Source organism: Aedes aegypti, unplaced genomic scaffold, assembly GCF_002204515.2.
Source record: "Aedes aegypti strain LVP_AGWG unplaced genomic scaffold, AaegL5.0 Primary Assembly AGWG_AaegL5_hic_scaff_314_PBJ_arrow, whole genome shotgun sequence".
NCBI lineage: Eukaryota > Metazoa > Arthropoda > Insecta > Diptera > Culicidae > Aedes > Aedes aegypti.
In genome coordinates, this window is record NW_018735976.1 from 9,258 (window position 1) to 18,514 (window position 9,257).

The following is a 9,257-nucleotide window of genomic DNA, read 5'->3' on the forward strand; positions in this document are numbered from 1 at the left end:
TAACTTAACCTAAACCACTTATATTCAGTAACAGGCCCTTAATCGGAGGGCAATGTGTATTAGAATGATTGGTAAAGAGTTGATTGAGTAAATCGGTATTCTATCTTATTTAGGAACATTAAAGAGGCTTCTCTCCCCAGACTAAGATATTTTCTAGGAATATTTTGTCATCTACCGAATGTTCGTTGCCTGGCAAATATTATTATAATTCCAGGACTCACAAGTAAAATAGTTCGCCTCGCTTGTTTGAAGACGATTATGCACTTGAAAAAAAAAAAAAAAAAAAACAGCACATAATTTTTAACAAACCTCCATCCTATGTATTTCCCCCAGATAAATTTTCAACTATAACTTTTCAACTGACATTTCTGCGCGGCTGTTACACTAAAGGATCATCCATTTCACAAAATTTCTTTTCAAGGCTCTCAACGTATCTCCAAGCAGTTTTCTTGCGGCATTTAAAACGCAAAATCTCATCGGCGGGGGAGGATTGAACCAGTGCGCCGTCAAAATGTGTCCGTGTATACTGCAATTCAATCAATTCAAATTGGTCCCTTATTCAGAACCAACAAATGTGTTTTAAAAGAGTTAGTTTTGTATAATTCTTCCCTAATGTGTTTAACCACAAATATACTGCTTAATTCTTAATTCATCTCATTTCCATTCAATAACAATAATTGATTAATTTTTACGATATTGACAATACGGCAATTGTGAGGCTGTTTCCCGAGGACGCAGCGTAGTTAACGTCATCAATCGGGTCTTGGTACACAGCCCCCTTTTATTTTTTGTATAGAAATTAAAATAAATTTAAATATAAACTTGGTATTGCAGACTGGTCAAATCAAGGATTTGAGATATATTTTTCAAGGAACTTCGCCACGAACACCCAGAACATCTCTACATGCCCACGTGTGACCTCCACTTACCGGTTATTGGAACACAAAGCAATACTTATGTAGCTCTAAAAAAATGGAATTGTCGTACGCAATCTAATTACGAGGATGAAACTATTTAAGACTTAATATTCCAAATTGATTCCATTAATATTCTACAGAATCTATTAATGGTCCAGAGTGTCTGTTATTCGAAGAACTTTCTCTAAAGAAAGATATGATTCTCTTTCCGCAGCATATTCTGATCTCATCAGTCTAACGGGGTAACTGTGTAGGATTATCTCAAATCATCAGTGAAGAAGAAAAATGGCTATAAGCGCAATTTCTCCAAGTGAATTCTTTCCCTTCAATAAAATTTCTTGTCTTAAATTATCGCAGTCATGATTATTGATTAGTTTGCCGAGTTTGGTGATGATTCCTATTACGGACAAATCCGTTCATTTTCATATTCACTACATGTTGGACGGGGCCCCAATAACAACGAGTCACACAAATTGAAGTAGCATTTTTTTCACTGGACCCCGCCCAAGGACAAACCCTTTCTCAATCCTGTTCATAGTAAGTCAAATTAAATGCTATGGAGAAAGCCATGAAAGTTACCAGTCCGTTTTTAAGCTGAAAACTTAATCGTTTGGGTTCACTAGCTGGTGGTGACCAATCGAATTAGGTTGTGCAGTTTAAACGGATGTTTGGTTCTCTAGCATTGATTTTTATCTTAACTTATTAAACATTTAGTTTGTTATTTAATAATAATAATGTTTGGGTACCAAATACAATTTACTAGCCTGCTTTCTTCTTCCATCGACCGGTAGTTCTATCGAGGTGGTTGCAAAGCTGATATTAATTACCTTAAGAAGGCTTATGATTGTATATATTATTTATTTCATTTTATTTTATATTTTTTTTTCTCTTTTATTGTTATATTTGTTTTATTTGTTGAAATATTATGAACGTTACTTGAGAAAATTTTTTAATTTATTCATAGTAAATAGAATTCAGTAATTGCGATGACAGGTTTTGTTCTCAAATGTTATATACTCATTATATTAAATGTTAGGAATAGATTAAAAATTAAATGTAATTTATGACATTTTTACAATAGGATGTGTCTTTATGATTAAAATAACTTGTTTGCCTCAATAAGATTTTGCGTGCTGTAACCTCTACTGTTTTAAATCACGAAATTAATAAATAAGAATGAAGCTAACAAGACGTTATACACTGAACGCGCTACGTCCACAAGTTGTGGAAACCTTGGCGGTCGTATTCGGAAAACAACTCTTACTTTTTGCTTTTATGATAAATGTTTTCCATTGCACTGGTCTTACTCAATGGCGTGCGTTCGTTACACAAATTGTCCACGACGAGAAATTGAGCTATTAGTTTGAACCGGCTATCTTCTTTTGCGCAACATGGGTAAACTAAAAAAGATCGACCTATTTAATCAAACCATTGAACAGATCGTTGTGATAAAGATGTTAAAAGTATTTTTCCATTTCACATAAATAATAATTTAACTAAATATATAAGGGTTCGACGTCGCACACCGCCATTTTATCTAAAGGAACGCCAATAGTGTTCTTTCCAAGAAAAAAAAATTGGACACTTAATTTCTCAAAAATATCAAAATTGGATGATATTTGTTTAACCATAATTCCCATTCTCGTAAACGCTGTATTTGACATTATGCTCCTATGGAATTTATTTTGCTTGTGTCAATGGATGGTTTTTAAGCGCTGTATCCGCCGCTATTATGATTTGTCGCGGACAGTAGCAGGCATTGAACGCACAAACTGCGTCCTGACGTTGGTGTTAAAATTTGTTTTGATACAGGTAATGTTGAGAACACAATATAGGTCATTTAAAACATTAATTACATTTTTAATTACATATCACATAATATTACTGAATAAATTTTTAGCAATTAAGGCGTAAATGCGATGAACCTTCAGCTAGGCCCTGGACCAATCTGAATTTTAAAAGAGCACAAATTAAAGACCGAACTTTCATTGGAGCTGCAGCTGGTAAACTTGATCGATTTGTCACTACCCTGGTGGTTGACCGCATGATCAAGTTTTTCAGCTTAGTAGGAATTTGGGTTTTCTGATTTGTGAAAAAATCTGAGGTTTGGCGTCCGATTCCGATCTTCCCCACCTTAGCATCCCTCTTATCCCCCCCGCCCCTAACACTCCGCATGCATCAATAACCATCGTTGGCGCCACTGCCTTCAGGTGATAAATCCCGACGAACTGCAATGGAATTTATTCACCATATGCTCTGCAAAGCCCGTTCAGTTTTGTTGTTTGATCTAGAAAAGAAAGAAAATGTTGATTGAATAGATTTGAGTTCCAATTAAACGGAAGTATCATTCAAATATTATAACTATATCAGTTTTTCAAAGGATCTTAATTCAATTCTTTATTTTTGGGGAATTCTTAGATGCAAAGATTTCAAACAAAACGCCTGATTAGGAAATTCTTTCTGCCATATTGATCAGCCTGAAATTTTCCTTGAAAGATTCTTACAAGCAGTCCTCGTCTAAATGCAGGTATTTACTGGCAAGTTTTTCTTTTAGTCATTTATCGCGTTTGGAAGCCCAAGCTCTTCGTAGGTAGGAGCTTCGGGAGTTCCCACTACAGATGACATTGACTTGTTTTTCGGTTCCATACAGTTTTGTATGCAATGAAACAATTGCTGAAAAAAACTACATTTCTATTTCTATTTATTTATTCAAAACTAGGTTCTATTTTATCAAACTAAGATTTTGTCATGCCCCCTTTTTGCTTTACCACCCGCTCATCGAAAGTTGTGCCCTAGGAATAGTCCTTTGACAAATTGCATCACTCCTGAAAAAAGTTGGATTTTTTTTTATTATTTTCATTAGGATGCCGAAGGTTTTGAAATAAATAGTTTTATTGATAATCCAACATAAAAAAAAATAAAAAAAGTCAACATTCCCTGCAATAAAAATATTCCAGCTTTCATCAGAATTCAATGTTGTTTGGAACTGATGCAAATGTTTGTCCAGAAAAACTCAGTCCCTTCTCAATGGTTCATTAGAACTTTGAAATATATAAAATTATCTATAACGGAAATCTTCAGTCTTAATTAACGGTTTTCAAATTATATTCTACTCTATTCTAAGTGCTTGCACAGCCAATATTGAAAAGCATCCTGGAAATACCTAAATTTATCAGCAACATGATAAAAATATTAAAATGGCCAGGCCTACTGTGCAGACTTTGGGGTTGAAGAGAATTGAAAAAGCATGACGATCAGGTTATTCACGAATGAATAATATGATAGGCGAAAAATTTTAAATTTAAGGAAGGAAGAAACGGGGACAACCGTACCAATCGTTTCGATTTAGGGTTATAGGTTAAATCGTTGGGAGTGGCGTTGCTAAGAAAATTTTCAGAAGCGTTATTTGGAAATCTATAGATTTACCAACATTTTTTTTAATATTTAAACAATAATCAGAAACTATATTAACATATGTACCGTCGTTGGGGGTGACAATGGGTCAAAAAGGGATATGTGCGATTTATTTTTTGAATAACTATCGCAATTTAACTCCAATAAACTTCAAATTTGGTGTGCATGTACTTTGATGGTACATTAACAACTGTTCAAAAAATTAAAGACAAATATTTATTCACAGCGGCACCACAAGTGAATGAAAAATGACCCAATCTCACCCCATAGAGGGGGTGACATTGGGTCACTGTAATTGAAATAACTTGTTTTCGAGAATATGATTTCAAAACCATTCACAACTGAAAAATATTGATAAAAAACGATGCAAACAAGACAAAAAGATATCTAAGATGTTTCACAAGTATGATAAACCCACTTAAAAGAAAGATTATTATCGTCAAGTTTACATAAATTTTCTTGTTGTTTCTCTCAAATTGTCTTCAAAGTCTCATCCCCATTGCTATAAAGCCCATTCAGGTGTACTGAAACAGTGATTATTTTAAACCTTCGCAAATAGTTAAATTTCGGTGCGACATTCCACGATCAATAAATTTCAGGCAGAAGTTGACGTCATAATCCCAGTATTTCAGCGATCCAACTCATTTGTACTTCCGTGAGATGTTTCTATAATATGAAAACACTGATAAATAATCAAATTTAGAAAAAAACACCCTTTTGATAAAAGTTTACGAGGTTGCTGCGCACGAAACACAGTTGCTGGTTTGAGAAGTTGTCAAAATGCGTTGTATTGTTATTCAATGCACGGAATACTCAAGTAGACTTGTTTGATGTTTCAGAGATGCTGTATTTAGAAAGAATAAACACATCTTAATGAAAAAAGAGAACACCCGGCACCGTAAAATGTCTAAAAAGTTGACTTGGAATTTCATTTTCTATCGTTCTTGCTTGACCCAATCTCACCCCCATTTTCAATTGTTTTTAGACATCGTACCGAAAAAAACATATTCTTGTTCCTTTGAGGGAAAATGCAAACACGATTCCGAAAATACCTGTGATGTGTAATGAAAAGACTTTCAACATTCTACTAATACAACGATTAGAGGCTAGAGTACATGCGTGATACTTTGTTACAACAGAAATTTAATGTTGTAAATTTTATCTAGTTTCAAACATGCAAGTTTATTGATGTAGTAAACAAAAACTACTATTTCTAAAAATGCATATTGTTATGAATTATGTGTAATAATATGTTCCCTAACATATGAATTATTAATTTTAGTAATATCAGCGTTATTAGCTGAAATATTTCACAAAACATATTTTTCCGTTTTGACCCAATCTCACCCCCTAGACCCATTGTCACCCCCATCGACGGTATCATATATTACCACTATGAATCAACGGAATATTAACCCTCCATCTTCGATTTCACTTTGAATCACTTAAAGAGCTCCTTACTAAATATGTTCTAAAAATCCTCTTGAATTTCTACAAAAAGTACCATATGATAAGTTTTTCTTGTAAATCTTCGGTAAAAAGATTTTTTTTTTATTTCTAGTAGAATTCTCTTTAATATTTCTACAATTTTCCATATTTGGCCTTCCTGGAATTCTTTCAAATGTTTTTTTTTCTTCAAGTGTTGTCTTCGAGTTCTGTAATTCTTTCAAAACCCCTTCTAGAAGTTTTGCCAGGATCTTCTTTTTAATTCCTCCTTTAGGAAATCTCTGGAATTATTCTAGAATTCATTGCTTCATAAACTCCTTCATATATATTTGGCATACTTTTCAATTCAATTCTTGTAGTGATGTCTTCTGAAATCCCGTTTTGAAAGTTTTGTTATTGCTCTAGATTCTTTCTGGATAACTGTATGTGTTCCTTCTAGGAACTTTTGAGACAAGCTTTCTGGAATTATTCCATAAGATCTTTCAAGATTTCCTCTTAGATTTTTTCAAGGAGTAGGAGTGGAAGCGTTCTGAGAATGTTTTATAATTTTTCCAGGAGGAACTTCTGGATTTTTCCGTTTCTATTTCGAATTTTTTTATAAAATTTCTCAAAGACTAATTTAAGAACGTTCCTCAAGATTTTAATCTATGTTTTTTTATAATCAATACAAACTTTATTTTTGAGGAACAAAGCTATACTTTTGTATCTAGTATTTATATTATCATAAATAAATAAATACATTAATAAATCTGTAAACATTTAAAAAAATATAAGCTTGTTTAAGTAACTATTCACAACGTTTAAAGAATTTAGATGATACCAATATTTTTTTTGTCTTCGTGATACAGTAAGAAACATCCAGACTTTTTTCATTATGTGTTAATCATTCTACGTTAATTTAATTTTTTTAAGAGTTTCCAAAATTTCCAAAATGAGACCAACTAGGAACATATGAAAATACACATAGAAACCAAACAGGAACCAAGAGATAAAAAAATCTCGGATAATCGGATCGAGCACAAATATTTTCAAGGGCTTTTTTTTTAATTTCTCATGACATTGCGTTAAGTATTACAGCTTTTTTATCATGATGTTCTCAAGGAATTTATGGAAATTAACTCAGGTATTAGCCCACAGTTTTCATTCATGTATTATTTCGCTGTTTTTCGCAGGAGTTCATTTAGTATTTATTTTACAGAGAAATTCCACCAAGTTTGAGTTACCTTTGAGAATTTTCATGGACGAACTCTTGTAGGAATAATCTCAACTGGAGAGATCAGAGGACGAATAACTGGAAAAAAATTAGAGGAAATCCTGGAATAATCTTTAGGATAATGTTAGACACAATACTAGTGTGTGTGAATTTCTAAAGGAATATTGTAGAAATTCCCCTGAGCAACCTTTGAGAAAACGTAAATGGAATGGAATGGAACGACGAAATATGAATTAATGTGCAAAATATTTCTAGAGAGATCCTTGGAGGAGTTAATGAAAATATTCTAGAAGAAATCTCTAAAACAAACACTAGAAGAATTCCAGAAACTTTTCCTCGAGGAATCTGAGAAGAAATTCTTAAAGCACCTGTTGAAAAAGCTTGGCAAATAATTTTTTCATGTAGAGAGATGGATAGATATCCTTACTTGAGATTTTCATTTTTCTTTTTTGAGGGGTTTTCATAGGAAATAATCACTAGATGAACTGTGATTATTTTCTATGAAAACTCTCCAAAACAATTTCTAATCAGTTCTTCCGAAAATTTTGTCTACAAAACTGTATTTTAAAAAAAATGTCACAAAAATACTTCAGGGCTTCCATCAGAAATTCCTTCATATATTATTTCAGAAATGTTTCAAGAAATCCCTTAGTCCTCCAGAATTTTATTCAGTGATTCTCATATCGGTTTTTCTAGGACATCCTCCAAGACTCCCGTTTAAAACATGTTGCTATATTCATCCAGAATCTTCTCCAGATGCCTTCAAGGATTTATCAGGATTTTCTTTCATAATTTCTTTAAGATTTGAATTAAAAATGTTTCTAAAGATACCTCCTAGAATTACTTCAGAGATTGCTTCTAAGATTTCTTAGGGAATTCTTCCTATAATTCTAAGAGATTTCTTAAGGAAGTTTTAATTTTCTTTTCAAGCTTTCTTCCAGAAGTTTCCCATGCATTTCTTCAAAAAAATGTGAATGAAATTTTTCAAAAAGCTGAGAAATTGTTGAACAAAAATCTTGACGTATTTTAAAAGCAAATTTTAGGGTAACTTCTGTTAAATATAGGGTATCTCTTAAGTCATTCTTGATTAATAAGGATTTCTAGAAGGACTCACTCTTGAAGAACTTTTAGAAGATTTTCAAGATTGTTGCTAATAATCAAAAACAATATCAGTTCAATATCTGAATAATATCTTGCAGGATTATGTGAAGGAACTCCTGGAAAAACATAGAACGAAATCCCTATTAAATTGTGTAGGAATAATTTCTTGAAAAAAAAACTTTTGTTTTAACTTGTGTGAAACCTTAAATGAATTTTTAAATATTCCATGGATATTTTTTGAGAAATTAATTCAATTTTTTTTTTTGGAAGAACTCCAGTAAGGGGTCGTCCATAAATGACGTAGCATTTTAGGGGGGAGGGAGGGGGCTTCTCGAATTTGTGACGAGGGGGAGGGAGGGGTCCCAACTTGTGGACGTAGCATTTTGAATAATTTCGTTAAACAGAGTAGACAAATTTGACAAACAGTTTTTTATCAAACTTCATTGTCTGAATTTTTTAAATTAATTTAAAAAATAAAACATTGAAAACATCAATATTATAATATTAAAAAATTTCTAAGAACTTCATAATTTTCCTGACAATCAAATAAATTTCATGAAGCTTTAAGTAATTATGTGAATTATATATTGTATTTGTGTCCAAACTATTTTATTTATAAATTAACAAACTAAATGTTTAATAAGTTAAGTAAAAATCAATGCTAGAGAACCAAACATCCGTTTAAACTGACAACCTAATCGATTGGTCACCACCAGCTAGTGACCAAACGATTAAGTTTTCAGCTTAAACGACTGTTCAGTTCTCTAGATTTTTGCTCTTGAAAATTTGAGGTTTGGCTTCGATCAGTGAAAAAATGCTACTTCATTTGTGTTAGGGGCCGTCCACAAATGAAGTAGCATTTTTTTCACTGATGTTTTACACCTCCCCTAGAGCCTTGAATGAAATGCTGGAAGGAAAATTCTAGAGAAACTGAATAATGAGACACTGGTTGAATTTAAGGAATCATTTGAAATGTTCTTAATAGTTTCACTCGAATAATTCTAGAATTTTAGGAGCTATTCTTTGGAATAACCGTAGATCACATGGCGTAGAAATTCTTGTCGGGTTTCTTGAAAAAAATCCTTGATTGAATTTTAACAAAAACTCTGGAATTAGGCCTTGAAAGAAATTTTGTGGAAATGGATGATCTCTTAGTGTAACAGCCG